At 34.9% G+C, this 19,008-nt stretch overlaps 2 long non-coding RNA genes across 2 annotated transcripts in view; one reads left to right on the plus strand and one right to left on the minus strand.

The window, feature by feature from the left end:
• LOC141502001 (uncharacterized) overlaps positions 1-19,008 on the minus strand; it is a 160,467-nt gene that overhangs the window by 13,273 nt on the left and 128,186 nt on the right. The window lies entirely within an intron of this gene.
• LOC141502002 (uncharacterized) lies at positions 16,917-17,725 on the plus strand. The gene is made up of 2 exons (XR_012472360.1): positions 16,917-17,010; positions 17,523-17,725. It is a non-coding gene; the product is annotated as an uncharacterized LOC141502002 (long non-coding RNA).

The following is a 19,008-nucleotide window of genomic DNA, read 5'->3' on the forward strand; positions in this document are numbered from 1 at the left end:
TGAAAATTTATCACACTTGCTTATATAGAAAATGTCTGAATTTGTTTTAATGCTATGTTATAATATTGCTCAATTTTTCCCATTATATGGATGAGGAAACTGTAAGGAAGTATTCCTTTGCTTCTGGGCAGCTAGGTGGCACAGTGGATAGAGTGCTGACCTTGGAGTCAGGAAGATTCATCTTCCTAAGTTCAAATCTGACCTCTGTCACATACTAACTGTGACTGTGGGCAAGTCACTTAATCTGATTTGGTGCAACTTTCTCATCTGTAAAATAAGTTGGAGAAGGAGATGGAAAACCACTTCAGTATTTTTGCGAAGAAAATCCCAAATGGGATCACTAACAGTTGGACATTTCCTCTATTTTCTTATATCTACTTCTTTCTACCTGAGATACTAGGGCAATTTAGTGGTGCAGTGGATTGAACAACAGCCCTCAAGTCAAGAGGACCTGAGTTCAAATATGGCCTCAGACACTTAATACTTGCTTAATTGTGTGACCTTGGACAAGTCACTTAACCCAATTGTCATGCAAAAATCCAAAAACAAAACAGAATTGTCTGATCACTGTTCTGCTGAGAAGTACTAAGTGTATCATAGCTGATCATCACACAATATTACTGTTATTATGTACCATATTCTCTAGGTTCTGTATCAGTTCATGCAAGTCTTTTCAGATTTTTCTGAAATTCACCTTCTCATGATTTTTTACAGAATAATAATATTCCATCATTTAGCATATTCAGTTACCACAATTTAATCAGTCACTTCCCAATTGATGGACAGCCCCTCAATTTCCAATTCTTTGCCACTTCAAAAAGATCTGTTATAGATATTTTTGTACTTGTGGATCTTTTTTCTCTTTTTTAGGATCTCTTTGGGAAACTGATTGATTTTTTCTAAAATGTAATTCTGATCATGTCACTCTCCTGCTCCCCTGCTAAATGAACTTCATTGAATCCTTATTACTTCTAGGATCAAATATAAACTCCTCTGTGTGACATCTAAAGCTCTTATCACTGGATTCCTTTTTACTTTTCCATTTTTCTCATACTTTACTCCCCTCCATGCACTGCACAATCTTGCCCACTGGCTTACTTGCATTCCCTTGCACATAACACATATTTTTTCAGTCTTTGTTCTTTCTGCATTGATTGTCAAGACTTTGTTCAAATTCTGTTTTTAGGATATTATTGATGCCTTCAACTCCCAGAATATCTTCTATTTTCCCCTATGTATAGCATCCATCATTTACATGTTACTTCCCTGATTAGAATATAAATTTCTTAAGAGCAGGGAATATTTTTGCCTTTCTTTGTATTAGAAGCACTTAGCACAAGGACTGGATGATTTTGAGAGTTTAATAAATAAATACTGAGGGAGGCAGTTGGCTGGTACTCAGATACTTAATTAATGTTTTTTTTTTTGTTTAAGTTTCCTGGGCTGTAAAATGAGGATAATACTAGCATCAACTTCACAGGGATATTGTGAAGATCAAATGAGATATTTGGAAAAGGCTTGGCACAATGGCTGACCCATATGAAGTGTTATATAATTGCTTAGTTTTATTTTTATTAACATTAATGGTACTAATGAGTTAGTAGTAGTCATAGTCGTAGTAGTGGGTAGGAGGAAGAGTAGTGAATAATAGTAAATAGTAGAGTAAGTTAGTAAGTTAGTAGTATGTAGTAAGTCGTAGTAGTCATCATAGTCGTTGTTGTCATTGTAGTAGTAGTGATGGTGGTGAATAGTAGTAACTCATAGTAGTAGAGTGGTAAGTTAACAGTCATAGTATGTAGTAAGTAGTAGAGAAGTAGTAGTGAACAGCAGTAAGAAGTAGTAAGTTACTAGTAGTAGTAGTATGTAGTGAGTAGTTATTAATTATTATTATTACCATTATTATCATCATCATCATCATCATCATCATTATTGGTAAGGATTGGAGATTGAAAGACCTGAGCTCATCTCCAGCCTCAAGCACTTACTAGCTGTGTGAGCTTGGACAAATTACTTAACTCTATTTTCTACCTCAGGTTTCTCTTCTGTCAAGGGATCTAGAAAAGGAAATGACAAACTATTTCAGCATCTCTGTCAAGAAAACTCCAAAAGGGGTTTATGAAGACTGGGACATGATTGAAATCACTGAATAACAAGAACAACAACAATTATTAAGACTTTTCTGCCTACAATAGTGCAGGCATAGTGCCTTACAAGTAAGAATAGCTTTGTATCCTTGAAGAATCAAATAATATTCTACTTAAATGCCTTTCCACTAGATGTTCATCTTATGTTAGCCCTTCAATCTTTGGGTGTTACCTTTTCTGACAACACTGCATGGTTGAAGAATTTTCGATCCTTCCACTGACTGCTATTACCAGTTTATCTAAAAGCAGAAATGGCTCCAAGTCCAGTTCTAAAATCTTCAGTTCAGTTTCAGAAAGTGTGTTCTCTGTAATCCAAACCTGAGTACAATTGCCTTCTTAATTATTTCAAATGTCTTCTTCAAAGCACAAAACCTCTTATAGAATATAAGAATATAAGTATTACAATTCTTGTAATGGGTGAATCCATTGACTTTTGATTACCTTTCTGCTTATGTCTATAGTTCTCTGATGAGAGTATGAGGAATCTCAAAAGCCTAAGTTACAGAGCAATATTTTTGCTTTTCATGAATAGACAGACATCATTGAAATCTAACAGAAGTGCTGGTCAGAATGGACAATTTACTGGCAGACAACAGAGTGCCTTTGATCCTTTTGAAAAATGTAGTTAAGAATTGAAATCACTACTAAGACCATCATCAGAAAACTGTTCAACATGACAGTCCTTTTAAAAATTCAGGAATGGGAAAATAGGAATTTTTTTTTGAGAGGGAGGGGGTAAATCATAAGGATTAGGTAGAATTTAGAAGAAAATGTAATCCAGAACACCTGCTTTTTGTTTCTTTCCATTTAAAATTTTATTTCAAACTACATTTGGGTATATTGACTTTGCCAAAGAAAATAGTGTGTAGAATTGATTTTATTAAATAACTATTATTTATTACTTAATCAGAGCATGAGATTTTAAGTGGTTTGACTTAAGATACATTGTGGCAAACTCAAATATCATTGGATCCAAATTTAAATCCTCTTATTCTTCATTTTTCATCTGTGTGACCTTGGGCTGATAAGTCAGTTTCTGGGACTCATTTTCCTAAACTGTTGAATGAGAGGGTTAGCACTATATGGTCTTTAAGGTTTATTCCAGCTTTAAATCTATGATCTGATGTTCTTATAATTCTAATAGCCATTACTTGTGATTTGATATGTAGCTAAATTAATTCTCAGGGAAGACTTCCTGTGCAATCAGGTAAAAGAGAAGACATACAGAGATGGGAGTCAGAGCCAAGGCTCAAGCTAAAGTTAGAGTAGAATATATTTTCAAAGAGTTTTTAAAGATCGTCCAGTTCAGACCCTACATTTTTCAGATGAAGAAACTGAGATCAATAGAAGTCAAGTAACCTTCCTGAGATTATGGAAGTGGAGATTCTAATTCATATCCTCCAACTACAAATCTAGATTCTTTCCTATCATATCATAATATATCACTGTGTCAAGTCAAGAAATTTGATAAAAAAAAACAAAACAGGAGTTTGGAGGTGCAAGATAGGCTCTAAGAATCTAAGAACCAATGGGGACTAGGAGTGGAAGTCTGGGTCAAAATGAGCCAAAATTGATCAAGAAATTTAGGGAATAAACTAAGTTAACCAAGAATAACAAGTGAATGGCTGAATGATACTGAATTTCCACTATTGAAAATGTGTCCTGGTGACTTTGCTTTCAGAGTCGGCCATGTGTCCTCTGTTTCTAAAAGGGGTATTACTATTAGCATTAGGAATAGCATATAATTCGGTATAACTGCTGCTTCCTACATTGCAAGGACAGCTAGGCGATGCAATGGAAAGAGTGCCAGGTCTGCAGTTAGGAATATTCATCTTCCTGAATTCAAATCCAACCTCTGACACTTCCTATCTGAGTGACCCTAGGCAAGTCACTTACCCCTGTTTGACTCAACTTTTCTCATCTGAAAAATGAGCTAGAGAAGGAAATGACAAACAACTTTGCTAAGAAAATCCCAAATTGGATCACAAAGATTCAGGCACAACTGAAAAAAATCACATTGCTTTGTCTTTTCTTCCCTTGTCTCATAAAATGTCAACACAGTGAAGAGTAAGTTGGATTGAATTATAGGAAGAGTACAAATTCCAGCTCTGTCATTTGCTTTGTAATCTTAAGGGGATTCACCTCTTGGGACCTCAGTTTCCTTATCTGTAAAATGAGAAAGTTGGCTTAGATTGCCTCTAAACTGCCTTCTAGCTCTAATTCTATGATCCTGTGACCCTAATTGCATGCCTCTGTGATCAGCACTTTTAAAATCAAGTTAAACAGACATAATCCTTCCTTAGGCAGAACTTACAAAGACCGACTCTAGAGGAGGCAATGCTATGGGGACTCAAATCATAAAACAAGCAACAAAGGGTCCAGGTTTTGCCAAAGTGCTGGGAGCCCTTTTTCCAATTCCACAGTAGTGCTACAAGGCAAAATAGTAGACAGTAAGAATCTTGCTGACTTCATTTTAATTCCCTTCAATAGAGTTCCACTGAGGGTTAAGGAAAGATTCTATAATCTTAGCCCGTGGCTGAAAAAGATATAATAGGAAAGACTATTAAAAATTGTCATTTAAATCAGCTGAATTTACTTGGGAGTAGGAAGAATGACACTGTGGTCCAAATGTGATGAAATCCCTTTTAATTTAGCTACTTAATTAAGTCAAAACTAAAAATAATCCTCATTGAACATGAGAACAATAAATTTACATAAACTTCTGAGTGGTAACAAAAATTCATTAATAATGAAAACTCTTTTCTAGAATAAATGAGACCCAATAAAATGTGTGACAGAAGTTCTCCAAGAACTTGAAAAAAACACAATGTATAATGCATTCAGAACATAGAAAAATAGCAGTGCTATAAAAAAGCAGACTTTTGTTGACAAAATTTAGGAGAGGGTTATGGTTGCCTCCAAATTTAGGCAAGCCCTTCACCCCATCATTGTAGGAATTATAGAAAAGATACTCTGGCATAGTCAAAGGCATTAATGAAGGAAAGGTTATTTTCAGTTTAAATATTTCTGTTCTTCACTTGAAGCTCAGACCAATGTTTATTCATTGACATTCATTCTCTGAGAGGTGACAGACTCTTATTTAAAGATAACTTACCTAGCAATCTCAACTATCAGGAACATGTCCCCAAATCAGGAAGTTAAAACAAAACAAAAACTAAATTCCTCCTAAGAACCTCAAACCCTTAAGCCTTTGGTCAGGGTCTATTTATTCCAGAAAGAGAAGTAATAGCTCTACTCTGCTTTGCCTTGGTCAGGTCACATCTGGAGAATACTGTTCAGTCCCTGGCATTGTATATTTTAGGAATCACAATTTATATGCTGCAGATGGAGCCAATTAGAACGTGAAGGGATTCAGAGTTATTCTTTATGATCAGGGAAATTTCCTGATCAACTTGAGCCAATTAAGGTACAGAATCTTTGCTTGGGACTTTGCATTTAATTGATCAAGATTAATTGATTGGCTTGAATTGTTGCATCTCAGTTGGGTATGAATTGGTTTGGATTATTTTGGGTCAATATTAACCTGTGCTAATTTATCAAAATTATGCAGTTGGAGATTAGCATCAGCCTTTTTGTCTTTTTGCTTTTTTCAGAAAGGAGAACAGGGAGTAGCAGGACTAAAAGTACTTCTTCCTCCTTGGGGGTATGGGACAGAGAACTAAGTTCAGAACCTTCTCTTTCTCTCTCATCCACTCATCATGAACCTCTAATGGCTACTTTGGGTTAGAGTCACACAGAAGTTATATGTACTTAGCCAAATGATCAGAAAAGGGAGTTAAAGTAATAGAATACAGCCTTGGAGATGGGGCAAGTGGAGAGTGGTGGTGATAATATTTCCTAGGGAACCAAATCTCAGTCTCATGGAAAAAGGAAAATGGTACATATCTCTTTTTCCCTGACTCTCAAACTTTTACCTAGAGGAAAAGAAAGAGATTGAAGCTACAATATGGGGGATTAAAAAAGTCTTTATCGTCACCTAATAGAACAAGTTATTCAGATGTTGTAGGTCTTTCAAAGTCCCAAGTTTGTTTCCTTTATGAAAGGAGTACAAACCACAGGGTGCTCTTATATAAGAAAATCTATGTCGGGGCTGCTAGGTGGTGTAGTGGATAAAGCACTGGCCCTGGAGTCAGGAGTATCTGGGTTCAAATCCGGTCTCAGACACTTAATAATTACATAGCTGTGTGGCCTTGGGCAAGCCACTTAACCCCATTTGCCTTGCAAAATCCTAAAAAAAAAAATCTATGTCTTGGGACAAAGGTAAGACTCACCTGAGAGGGAAGAGAATTGTGTTGATTAAGGGGTTACTCTAAAAACATTGTTTTTTAATGTATTTTCTGTATTTTTTCATAGATTGTAATATGACTATTAGGTAGTCATTATGCATTGTTACTTTTTTGCTTTTACTGAATCTGGTACCCCTTTTACCCTTCTCTTGGGCACTCTTTTGGAGATTGTCTTCCAAGCTGATAGTGAACCATTCAAGTCAATTCCAAATCCATTTTATCAATGCTGGACTATAATTTAGCCTACATTTTTTAATACAAGAAAAGAATGAGGAACTTTATTAAGTCCTTTATAAGTCTAGATAAACTACAATTACAACATTTCCTAGATTTGCCAGTTTTAAAACCTTTAAAAAAATAAGGTGAGTCTAGTTTAACTTGTGCTTCCTAAAGCTGTTTGTTCTTGAGAACATTGTTTCCTTTTCTAGCTATTCACTAAATGTTCCTTTAATGACATATTCTAAGTTTCCTCAAGAATCAAAGGCAAGCTCGATGACTAGTGGTTTATAAATTCAGTCTCTGAATTTGGAAAATTATTTGTTGAATTGGTTCAACATTTTTGTCTTTTCCAGTCCTGAAGTACCTTTCCTCTTTTCCACAGTTAAATATATATATATATATATATATATATATATATATATACATATATGTACATATTTGTGTATATATGTGTATATAACATGTGTAAATGTATGTGTTCAGCTACATATGTACATATACATATACATATATGCATACACACATATTTATGCCAATGGTCCAACAATCACAACTGTCAGTGGTTTTAGAATTTAGCAAGTAGTTCTGTTGACTTCAACTCATTAGACCAACTAGATGTTGCTTTACTATGTCCCTACTTATTCTGAATATCAACATTCTACTAATTATTTATGTTTTGTCCTGTGTCCAAAGGTACAAAGTCTTTTTAAAAAATTAAGTAGGTTAGTTAATTCCCTGTACTTTTACTTCAATTTATTCAAACAATTGCTTCTTTCCTCTTCATGAGAATTCTCTTCATTTTCAAAATTTTATTCTTTAAAGTTTCTCCTTAATCCCAGTCTGTCTTTCCCTATAGAGATTAAGGCCAACAGAGATTAAGTGACTTGTTCAGGGTAACACAATGACTATGTTTCTAAACTGGGTTTTATGCTCATATATTCCTGATTCTAAGTCCAGAGCTCATATCCACTATGCCACATATACTTTTCAGTTATTGCATATCTTTTTCTGGGCTGCTGTTTCTGAACCTCTCTTTTCTATAATTGCTTTGAGTTTTTAGGGCTTCAATTTGTTAGGATGTGTTAACATCTTTACAATGCTTCAAACATCATCCCTGACATTTATTAGCTGTGTGACCCTAAATAGATCATAGATTCATTTGTTCATTAAAGAAGTACTTATCAAGTATTCAATATGGCACTGGGGATACAAAAGGGGAAAAAAACCCCAAAATGATCAAAATAGTTCCTGCCTAGTCATGGTCAAGTTGTAATTTATTTGTTTGGAAGGATCTCATACACAAGAGATCCCCAAGCTGATTGCATTATAACTCCTCACATTGTACATATGTGCAGTTACAGTACATGATTATGTAAGCAACCTATAAATGTTAGCTATTAGATACACAGGAAAAAAACTTTAAACAAGAACAAAAACATAGACAAAAGGTCATTGGTACACCTTTGTGGGAACACAAGCTATTCTAACAGACTGCCACCTGGACAGTCTCAGGAGCTGGCATGCCGCCCTGAGAGATAAAGTGTGCTGGAGTCCTTGGGAGCTGGATGTTCAGCCCCACAGACCAAGGGCACAAGACACAGCTGTGTTTTACCATCTCCCCCGTAACATACCCCCTTATCCTGTGATGTGGGACACTGCATGTACACCCGGCTTGTGCACCCCCCTCATTACCTCATTATTCTTTGTTCTACCCCGGAAGACCTAACAGTATATATGTAGAAGCTAAGCAGTAATAAAATTGAGCTGGAGACATAAGGCAGTGGTGGCTTGACTCCTTATTCTCAGCTCCCCTCCTGGAGGGAGGTCACCACTGTGGGCCCCAAGATGAAGCAAGCCACAACACACCTTCTCTACCTAAGCAATAAAACACAACTAACAGTCCTCTGTGGGGAAGGGAGGCATAGCATGATATGATGCATATTTACTCAAGTTACATTTTATGCCAATATGATACTATGATTTACTATATTATGGACCATTTTGGTATTGTAGGACACTTTGTAAGGACAACACATTGTTTGGAGCTAAACATGTTTGTCCTTTGTTCTCAAAGATGACCATTACATCAGGGAGGTGATGCCATGACAAGCACATGAATTGAATTTGAGTGAGGAGGGCTATGCTAAGTCACCAACCTTACTTTCTCCTCAAGAACCATTTGGATCCAGTAGCCAGATATAAATCAGGATGACTGGTGATGGCTCTGTATGTGGGGCAATCAGGGTAAGTGACTTGCCCAGGGTCACACAATTAGTTGTCAGAGGCTGGATTCGAACTCCTAATTTCCTGATTCCCAGGTGAGTGATTTTTAGAAGGACAGAGTGCAATGCACCAAAGGAAACATATTCTTCACTAAATCTATGGTGTTATAAAGGGAGAACAACAATTTTGATTCCTGAGGGATGGGGGAGAGATAAGGCAACTTAGAAATAAAATGTAGGAACTCCAGCTAGGATGTATCAAATCTCTATGATAATGGAATTTCATTAGGAAAAAAATCAATATGACAAGTGGCTCATCTGATGATGCAAACTGCACATCCATGAAATTTCTCCATGGTATAATAAAAAAAGGATTTCAAATTCTCCTGAGAAGGGAAGAATGACATAGACTGGTTAAACAGATGAACAAAGAAACTGAAGAGAAGACAATCTAGTCATTCAAAAGAATGCCAGACTATGGTGACAGGGACTTCAAAATTAACTTCACTGATTTCTGATTCAGAAATAATTTTATCTAGAATTTTAATCAACAAAATATACAGACATGTGTATATTTATTTAAGTTATGTAATTTTTAGGTGGGGAACTGTTGTCAGCTGTAGTGAATCAGGAAATGTAGGAGAAAAGGAGCCAGTATGTTACCAAATATGCTTGTATAACCACTGTACAACCACTCCTATGTCGTTGTTGAATCATCATTCATTCATTTAATGGATGAATGGATTTGTTCTAAGGGGTCTGTCCTAGGCTCTCTCTCTTTCTTGATTTCTTTGTCCTCTTGGTGACTTGGTACCATGAATTTGGTTATTTCTTTGAAGATAACTCTAAAACCTAACTGGACATCCCTCATCTCTCTCCTATACAGTCTTGTCACCAAATGACTATTAGATTTCTCTCCCTGAATGTTTCATAAACATCTTGATGTCATCATGAATCAAAATAAAATTTGTTACCTTCCCTCTTAAACCCATCATTTTCCCAAAGGGAACCACCATCCTTCTAGTCTCTCAGGTCATAACTTTGGAGTTATCTTCAACTCCTCATTCTTCCTCCAATCCTATGTTTTTGTGTGTATACACACACACACACACACACACACACACACACACACACACACACACATATATATATATATATATATATGCACACATATTTATATATGTGTATGTATATAATTAGAGAATCTTGTCAATGCTTCTTCTTCTTACACTCATTTCCTTCCCTCTACTCACACAACTACCATCATACCTTGCTTGGACTATTTGGTCCTCTTACATCTAGTCTTTCCAACAAGCACATGACTGGTTTTGAACAGATAACTTTGATAATTTATGAGACCAGAGCAAGGCAGAAATAGTCTAGGGATGGTATGAGATCAAGGCAGGAAACCTGTATCTCAGTGCTCTGTTGTTATGTTTAAAATACTTTTCAAGCTGTTGTGGAATGGCCAGATGGTTCTTTGGGGTTTTATCTTAGTTCAACATTAAAGAAAAAGAAAGAGAGGATGGGGCCAGTGAACTGGGGAATGGCTAAACAAATTGCAATATATGAACAAGGTAGAATATTTTTGTTTTACAAGAAGTGATAAGCACGAATGACTCAAGTATGAGAAGACTTACAGGAAACTAGATGGCACAAGGAATAGTATGATGAACCTGAAGTCAGGAAGAACTGAGTTCAAATCTTCCCTCAGAAAATTCCAGCTTATGATCCTGGGCAAATCACTTTTCCTTTCTTTTTATTTTCTCATCTGTAAAAGGATGATAATAATAGTAGCCACCTCACAGGGTTGTTGTGAAGATCCAATGAAACAATATTTAAAGGTTTACTTTGCAAACCTTCAAATACTACATAAATGTTAGTTATTATTACTAACATAAAATGATGCTGAATCAGAAATAAATATGTATATATAGATACATATATACACATTGATTTTAGTGACTAAAATTTATAAAATTTGCTATAAAAAGCAAAATAATATCAACAAAACCTGAAAAACAAAAGCAGTTGAAAAAGACATTAGGAGAAACAGAAGCAAACAAGATGTGTTTGCTATATATATATATTTTTTAAAGTTAACACACACACACATCCTCCCTCAGTTTGTTTTACTGATTGCAATTGGCTATTATCATGCAACTTTCCATGGGGTTCCTCTTCCCACCACCCCCAAAAATTTTACATTGTTTCCATGATATACATTGATCAAAATTGAATATGTTGAGAGAAAGAGGTGATCAGGTTATCTGAGATGGAAAAGAGCCAAAAACTTAAAAGGAAATTTCCCAAAGAGATGAAGAACTGGGTTGTATATGGGGAAGGAACTAGCCTGAGAATTAAGACTATACACTTTATCTATCTATCTATCTATCTATCTATCTATCTATCTATCTATTATCTATCTATTCATTCATTCATTCATTCATTCATTCATTTATTTTGCAAAGCAATGGGTTTAAGTGACTTGCTCAAGGTGACATAGCCAAATAAATATTAAGTGTTTGAGGCTGAATTTGAACTCAGTTCCTCCTGACTCCAGGGTCAATACTCTGTGCCATCCAGCTGCCCTGAGAATATATACTTTAACTATCAAAAATAGATTTACTAGTTTTATATCTAATAATTAGGGTTCTATTCCTTGTTTATTTTGTTACCTTGGAGGACTGGTTTAACTTTTTGGGGTCTTTATTTTCCGTATCTGTAAAATATAGGGGTTGAATTAAATGGTTTTTAAGGTTCTTTGCAGCTCTAATTTCTATGATTTTATTTTCACTTGAATGATACTGTAGGTTTTATTGAGTTTTTAAAAATACTAAAAAGGTGAGAGGAAAAGAATAGAAGAAGGGAGACTTTGGTTCACATTGTATATCCAGTTTACATTCTTCTAACCCTGAAAAGTAGAATTGAATTCTGACTTTTCAGGAGTTTTAGATTCTTAAGGAAGGAAATTATTAGAAATTAAAAATAATATATCTGAAACATTAACAAAATACATCTGCAATTATATAAGCAAATGAAATACTCTACCATCCTTTCCCTCCCTTTTCTCCTCCCCTTCTTTTGCTTCTCCTCTCCCCTTCTCTCCTCTCCTTTTCTCTTCTTCCCTTCCCTCCCTTGTCTTCCTCTTTCCTTCGGCTGGAGTTTGGGGATTTAATAACAAAGAGAGGGAAAAAAGGTAAAGGTTGTGGCTTTTCTTTTTTTATTATATAAATATTTTGTTTTCCAGTTATATACAATAGTAGTTTCCACCAATCATTTTTGTAAGGTTGTTAATTTTACAATTTTTCACCCTCTCTCCCTTCCCTCCCACCACCCCCAACAGTTTTTACATTGTTTCCATGATATGCATTGATCAAAATTGAATATGTTGAGAGAAAATAAATGTATCCTTGAAGAAGAAATAAAATATTAGAGATAGCAAAATTATGTAGTACATAAGACAATTTTTTTTAAAAAATTGAAGATAATAATCTTTTTTTTCTTTTTTTCAATTCCACAATTTCTTCTCTGGATACAGATGGCATTCTCTATTGCAGATACCCTAAAATTGTCCCAGATTATAGCACTGATGGAGTGAGCAAGTCTATTAAGGTGGATCATCATTCCATGTTGCTGTTGGGGTATACAATGTTCTTCTAGTTCTGCTCATCTCACTCAGCATCTCATGCAAGTCTTTCCAGGCTTCTCTGAAATTCCATCCCTCCTGGTTTCTAATAGAATAATAATATTCCATAACATTCATATATCATAATTTGTTCAGCCATTCCTCAATTGATGGATCATCCTCTCGATTTCCAATTCTTTGTCACTAGGTTATAGTTTTCTCTGGCCACAGCACATGCATGGCATCAACTGGTTTCTTCCACATCTGCAGTTTGAGAGATGATTTTCACATGAATGCTCTGGGATGTGTGTGATAGAAGTACTGAAAGAAAAAATTGCAGTTAATTGTTTTTAAATTTTTATTCTGCCAATGAATACATTTGCCAGATTTAATATCATTTTGCAAGAATACTGTTGCTTCAACTTGTGCTTATATTGTTGGGTGTCCCTTTACTTTTGTGTCAAGAGGATGTAAGGAGGGCCATGTAGGAGAAGGTCTTTTCCTAACATTGGTTGGGAGCTCAACCCTGAGGCCATTGTTGGAGAGTTTTGCTCTGTAACTTTATAAGGCACAAGTCATTTTATCATTAGGTTTCTAAGTGTAGAATTAGAATGAATGAAAATACATGAATGAACATATACAAATATGAACGCCTCCTATACGTGAGTCACTTTTTGTCTCTTCTCTGTGTCTCTTAATCTTAGAGTGGACTGGAAATAATATTCACCGCAAATAAGGGCATTTAGAGATTATATAATCTACTATACAGTACAACTATTATATAATACAAACTCCTCCTTTTACAGATAAAGAATTTTTGACCTGTTGTTCAGTCTTGTTTGACTCTTAGTGGTCCCATTTGCACCACCTGGCTGCCACCTTAGAAAGGTTAAATGGCTTGATCAAATCCAGTATCAAGGATTAAGTGGAATGGAAAAGGTTTGATTCCCAAATCCCTTAGGTAGTGCTGGGTTGGGAGTCAGGAAGACTTAACTTCATGAGTTCAAATCTGGTCCCAGTCACTTGCTAGCTACCTGATCTTGGGCTTAATCCTGTTTACTTCTGTTTCCTCATCTGTAAAATGAGCTGGAAAAGGAAATGGCAAATGGCAACAGGATCTTTTCTAAGAACTCCCCTTCCCCCATAAAGGGGGTGATGATGAGTGAGATGCTACTGATAATATCTTCTAACTCCAGATGCAGCGCTTTTTTTCTGAACAAGTGGGCTATATATTACTCTAGCTATGTATTGGTTTAAGTTAGACCTTCTGTCTGGAGTAGGTTTTTGGGAGAAAATGCAACGAAAAGATAAATTGTGAAAGATAAATCTATTTCTTGTGCTCCAATCAACTGAATAGTTGTCCTTTAAATAATTAGTCTCATGCATAGAAAACTGAGCAGAAATGTGAAGGAATATAATAGTATCCTCACTCTGAACTTAAACTGGAATATGCCTGCTGCCCATGATTTATCTGATAGGAAGCAAAGCCCAAACTAAACTTGTGGCTTCAGAGATAATGCAGAGCAGGTAATCAAATACTGAAAAAGGTCCTGACCCTGTCTATTTGAATGAATTGTTTAATATCCTGGCCTGCTTAAACATTTTGGTAATGTAAATGTTGTGTGTACTTTCTTTATTGTAATGGAAAAACAAAAGAAAACAAAATGAATGAGGGCATACCAGAAAGTAATTTTATGGCAAATAAAAGTTGTTTTTTCAGGGTTGCAGCTCACTGAGTGTGCTTTGTGCAGATTTCTGTGAAGATAAGTAATTGCTAATGTCATCTATAAAATAGAATGGGAACATCTGAGGCCAGTTTCTCATCTTAGCCATGTTTTTCAAAAGATGCAAGTCATTGTCGTGTCTTTTATTAGTCCCAAGGACGGTTGATTTCATTTAAGATGTTATTTGTCTGCTGCAATCATCAACAGCTGATAACATCTCGCTCATTTTAAAAGCCATCCCCCAGTATTAATGTGCTCTGCACCATCCTGTTGAATATTTATATTTGTTCAGAAGACACAGACATGCAGGTTTCTCTTGATCCTGTTGCCTGGGACTTGTTAAGAAGTTATTTTCTATATCTTTCATATAAGTATCTACTTCCCAATCATGTCCTTTGATAATTTTCCTAGGTTCACTTTGATTTATTTTATTGGACTTCCTTCTTATGAAACTTGTCAAAACGTGGAGTGGGTTTTGAAACTGAAAACTGGGTTCAGTCATAGGCTACTTGAAAACGTTTGTCCTCCCTCCTTAAACAAGACCATGGCATCAGGGAGGTAGAGGCATGACATGCAAGGGAATTGGATTTGAGTGAGGAGGTGCTCTGCAAAGTCTCCAGCCTCACGTTCTACCCTGGAGTCCTCTGGACAGATATGGATGAGAATAACTGGCAATGGCCCTGGATGCAAGGCAATCAGGATTAAGTGACTTGTCCAAGGTCACACAGCCAATATGTATCTGAGGCTGGATTTGAACTCAGGTTCTCCTGACTTCAGGGCTGGTGCTCTATATAATGAACCTTCCAATTGCCTTATTAGCTCTGCTGTTTATTATTAAAGTCAAGTCCTTTATTTCTTTTGGCCTCAGTTTTCTTACCTATAAAAATGAAAAGATTAGATTAAGTGGACTATTAAGTTTCCTTGTAGTTTTACATTTATAATTCTTTGGTCTTCTTATCAGTTAGTCAACAATGAATGAATAAATGAGAAAATATTTATTAGGAATTTGCTTTGACCAAGCACTGTGCTGGACACTGGAGGTGCCTATTAGATATATCATACAGAAGAGCAGGAAAAAGTGTCTAACCTTAAGGAGCTCACATTCCACTGGGGCAGACAATATGAAAATGACTAAATTATTACAAGATCTTTCAAAAGGAGATGGAAAATATTTGCAAATGACCAATTTTATTTAGCTTCAGAGGTTAAAACTTCCTGAAATAGGCAGAAATTGCGGGGATACACTTAAAATTTTTATAAGGAAAACTTTTTAATAATCAACTAGACAATATATTAAATATTAATAATTAAATAATAATTATTAATAAATGAATAAAACTAGAATGACTTGTCTTTATATTAGAGATAATGGAATTGCCCTTCTTAGAAGTCTTCATATAGAGTGTGGATGATTGTTTGTTGGGTATGTTGTAGTGGGGACTGTAATATATGAGTTGGAAAAAAATGCCTATCAAAGTCTCTTCTAATGCTAAGTTTCTGTGTTTTAGTGATTTTGTATTCATTAATAATAACTCAAAAGCATCAACAGCAGTCTAGGAAAGAGAGAGGAGAACAATGTAGGATAGTAGAAAAAGCAGATACAACTATTTCTTGTTTTCCAATCAACTGAATAGTTGTCCTTTAAATAATTAGTCTGGGGTTCAGGTTCCAACTTTGCCATTAGCTGGCTATACGAACTTTGAGAAATCACATCATCTTACTGAACTCATTTCCCTTATTTATAGAATGAGGTTTGGACTGAATAATCTTTGAGGTTCTTTCTAGTTATGAAATTTTATGATTCTAGCATGGTTGCTTTTTATAGCAAAAAAATTAAACTTGGAAATTTTTTTTTAAGGAAAAGGTATTTTGGAAAAAAGAGAAACTGGGTTTAAATCTAGTCTGTCACTTGTTAAAGCAGAATCAGAATTCTGCTAAATTGTCAAATAGGTGACATTTTTCTTTGGTATTCCTCACATCCCCTTTCCAAGTCCTGCTCTCCCTTTTAAGTATCTTTTCTCTCCCCTAGGGACTTTGTGTTCTTACCTCTCTTATAATTCACAGAATAAATCAATACATAAATCACTCACAGAATAAATTAATATACACTAAGAATTTGGTGACTATTTACTGAAAATATGTGCATTTTCAAAGAGCACTCTTGGGAAAGGATAATATTCAATATAAAGAAATGTCTCAAATGGTATAATTTCACGCAAGGAGTCACCTGCACTGGGAAGATACTTTGCAAGTGCCTTTGAAATGATTAACACATAGGTGGTAGCTACTTACTCCACTTATCCATAGGATTAGCCTTACTGTTTAAGTTATTTATCTTCATGCTCTCTGCCCAATATTTCACTTTTCATCTTTTTAAAACATGAATAACTTGGCGCACATTCTGACCAGACTATAAAAAAAATTCTTCCTGAAACAATTTTTCTTTGTAGCTCTTTGGAGAGCTACTCAGTCAGGTAAGAAAAATGTATTTCCAAGGCACAACCAATCAGAGGCCACTTTGAGAATTCTGAGAGCTACTCAGTCAGATAAGAAAAATGTATTTCCAAGGCTCAACCTATCAGAGGTCACTTTGAGAATTCTGACTTATGATGTCACCAATAAAAGTATTATCCTTTTGCTTTTGAAACTCAATTGTTTAACTAACCAACAAATTTTCAGCTATCAAGATGCCACTATCCACAATTTCATAAACTATTCTGAGTATTATGTATGATACTCCTCCTTTTCCACTCCAAGAGGTACCAAGTGAGTAAATGATATTTTGGGTAGTTCCTTCTGTTATTTATTTTAATGTGCCTATCACAAGGCTTATAAATCAGATAACTACAGTTGCAGGGCTACAGAAGGCCATAGAGACTACCTAATTCAGCCCCATCATTTCATAAAAGGAAACTAAGCAGGAAATTAAGAAAGTTCTGAATATATATATATATATATATATATATATATATATATATATATATATATATATATATATATATCTCCACAAGGTTTGATAATTTTCATTTCTAAGTTTCAGGTTCACATTTGTAGAGACCTATTTTTTGTTTTTTATTTCAAATTGTCTTAAAGACTTTCAAAGAAAGAGAATCTACTATCTCTCCAGAAAGCTTATTCCACTTTTGGATAACTCTAATTTTTATGAAGCCTTTTTTTTCTCTTACATTAAGCCTAAATCTCCCTTTTTATCATTGCCATTCATTGCTCCTAGTTCTTCCCTCTTTGGCTTCCTAGAATAATTTTTACTTCTCTTCTAGGTAACAGTTACTCAAATATTTGAAGATTTTATTGTGCCTCAACATATCTTTTTCTCTTCCATTGTTAACATCTCAACTTCAACAAGAACTCCCAAATTTATATGGTTAAAACAGTTTGGGTATGTTACTCCCCTATTCAAGAAACTTCAGTGACTCTCCACTGTCTCTAGGTAAAAATAAAAACTATTACTTTTGGTATTTAATTCTTTCTCAATATGTCTCTAGTTCATCTTTTCAAGTTGATTACATTTACTGATACTTTATATTCCAGTTAAACTATCCTACCGTTGTTCCCTGATCATGAGATACCAAGTTCCTGTCTTCATCTTTCCACAGCCTGTCCCTGCTCTTGGAATGCTATTTCTTCCCTATCTTTTGCAAATCCAATTCCTTTGAGTTTTAGTTTGTGCCATGATCTATGTGAGATATTTCCAAATTTTGTCATATTCACTGTCCCTTCCTCCCCCCATTGCTTTATAGGTGTCTCATATTTACTTATTTGTGCTCATTTTCTTCAGTAGAAGATTAGCTCCTTTGGGGAAGAACTTTTTCTTCCCCATTTGTATTCCTAGCAATGAGTTCTGTGACTACACCAAGTAGAGGCTGAAAAAAATACTTGAATTAGAATCAGTCAATTCTCCCATGGCATGATTTTGGATCTCCAAATACTATGCCTTATTTATTTAAATTGTCTTATTTATTTTTATGGATTCATTATATAGTCATATGCATATAAGTTATTTTACTAGGTACAATGGAAGCTCTATACGATTTCATTTTTGTCTTTTTATAAATGCTTGCATGGCAATAGTAATGGTTCTTAAATGATTGATTGTTGACTGACATCATTCTTGTCATACTCTAGATACACTTCAATTTCTCAATAGCTTTTCCAAAATGCAGCTTTCTGAACTGAATATAATATTCAGGTATGATCTGACCAGGGCTGAAAACTGTGGTATTTATTGCTTCCTTTATTTTGGATATTATGTGACTTTTAAGGCAGCCTAATTTTGAGTTAGCATTTTTTGAAAGCTATATGATACTATTGATTCATATTGATCTTGTAGTTCATAAAATCCCTAGGAGTTTTTCAGATGAACTCGTTTAATAATACCTCCTCAATATTACACTTATGAAGTTGATTATAAAAAAATAGAAAATTTTGTATTAATTATCCATGTTAAATTTCATTTAGGAACGCTGAAAATACAGATATAACTTCTGTCATCTTAGATTCACTTTAACATTTGTTTTAATCTTTCAATATCTTTTTGGATCCTGAGTATCAGGCAGCATTTTAGTCAATCACCTCAACTTTGAGTTATTTGCATATTTGCAAAGTTTGCTATTTACACCTTTCATCTGAGTCATGAGAAATTTTTTAATAGCTCAGATTTCAGTACATAAACCTAATTTTCTTTACTAGAGATTTTCTTCTAAAGTGATTTCAAAACATTATAGAATGCTCTTTGGTCCCACTATT

Source organism: Macrotis lagotis, chromosome X (genome assembly GCF_037893015.1).
Source record: "Macrotis lagotis isolate mMagLag1 chromosome X, bilby.v1.9.chrom.fasta, whole genome shotgun sequence".
Lineage (NCBI taxonomy): Eukaryota > Metazoa > Chordata > Mammalia > Peramelemorphia > Peramelidae > Macrotis > Macrotis lagotis.